This window comes from Pseudochaenichthys georgianus, unplaced genomic scaffold (genome assembly GCF_902827115.2).
Source record: "Pseudochaenichthys georgianus unplaced genomic scaffold, fPseGeo1.2 scaffold_1337_arrow_ctg1, whole genome shotgun sequence".
In the NCBI taxonomy this organism is placed as follows: domain Eukaryota; kingdom Metazoa; phylum Chordata; class Actinopteri; order Perciformes; family Channichthyidae; genus Pseudochaenichthys; species Pseudochaenichthys georgianus.
The window spans coordinates 8,104-9,304 of record NW_027262221.1 but is presented as its reverse complement, the minus strand read 5'-3'; positions in this window follow the sequence as shown (position 1 = coordinate 9,304).

The window sequence follows — 1,201 nt, the reverse complement described above, 5'->3', positions numbered from 1 at the left end:
CTACAGCTTCAAAAATAGCTTGGAGCTGGGCGTGTCTGGAGCTTGGGGATTTTATTCAAGCAACACGGCCAACAACCAATCACATGAATCTCCCGCCCCCGACATACAAAGCAAAAACCCCCGGGGATTTTATGGGAGCAATATATATATATATATATATATATATTAGGGCTGTCAAACGATTAAATGTTTTAATCAGATTAATCACAGCTTAAAAATTAATTAATCATGATTAATCACCATTCGAACTATGTCCAAAATATGCCATTTATTTATGTATATTGTTGTGGGAATGGAAAGATAAATGAAAGAAGGCGGATATATCCATTTAACATACAGTATGTATGTTTATTATAACATTTTTCTGCGTGTCAAAATGAAAGACAACCCACACACCTATCAATCATCAAACCGTGGGGTCTTAATTCATTACGTGTTGATTTCTATCAACGGGGAGTACTTCAGGAAAGTCGACAGAGGGGGGGGGGCTAGTGGAGTACTTCAGGAAAGTCGACAGAGGGGGTGGGGGGGCTAGTGGAGTACTTCGTGACCACAGAGTGTGAACATTGTGATCAGCTGTTTTAGCGCAGTTCTCCAGTGAAGGGGGGAGTCTCCCTCCGCAGCCGGTTGGCTCAGTTCCGTTGTACAGACCGACGTTAACAGCAGCCTGTCTGTGCACAAGGAGACCGACTCTGTCGTCCGGTGATCTAACCGCCTTCTGGAAAAGCTTCACAAGTACGTCGGTACGCAAATGCGCTTTGTGACACAAGTGACGGTACGCATTTCAGATTACGCACATAACTTGCGTACCAGTTATGTGCACCCCTGCACCAGAGCCATATTATTACTATTATATGGCTCTGCCCTGTACTACAGCAAAAGTATTCTCCGTCGGGACTTCCTGCAGCAACACCACGCCGTTATCAAAGATGTTCTATTGAGAAGACGATCACTACGTGACAAAAGTTTTCAAAACCGTGGCTCCTGAAATCAGTCTGACTAACTGCTGTCTGTGCAATTTACTCCGCGAGTTGGCAGACTTTATTTTGCTTACTTTAACATCGTGTCTCATGGTGGGGCTAAGCCATTTCTTGGTATGGGTGCAGCCTACCCCAGCCATACCCTGGCGCTGCCACTGGTGGCACGTATGGAGCGGGCCATTCTGCACATGCGTTAAATGCGTTAAATATTTTAACGCAAT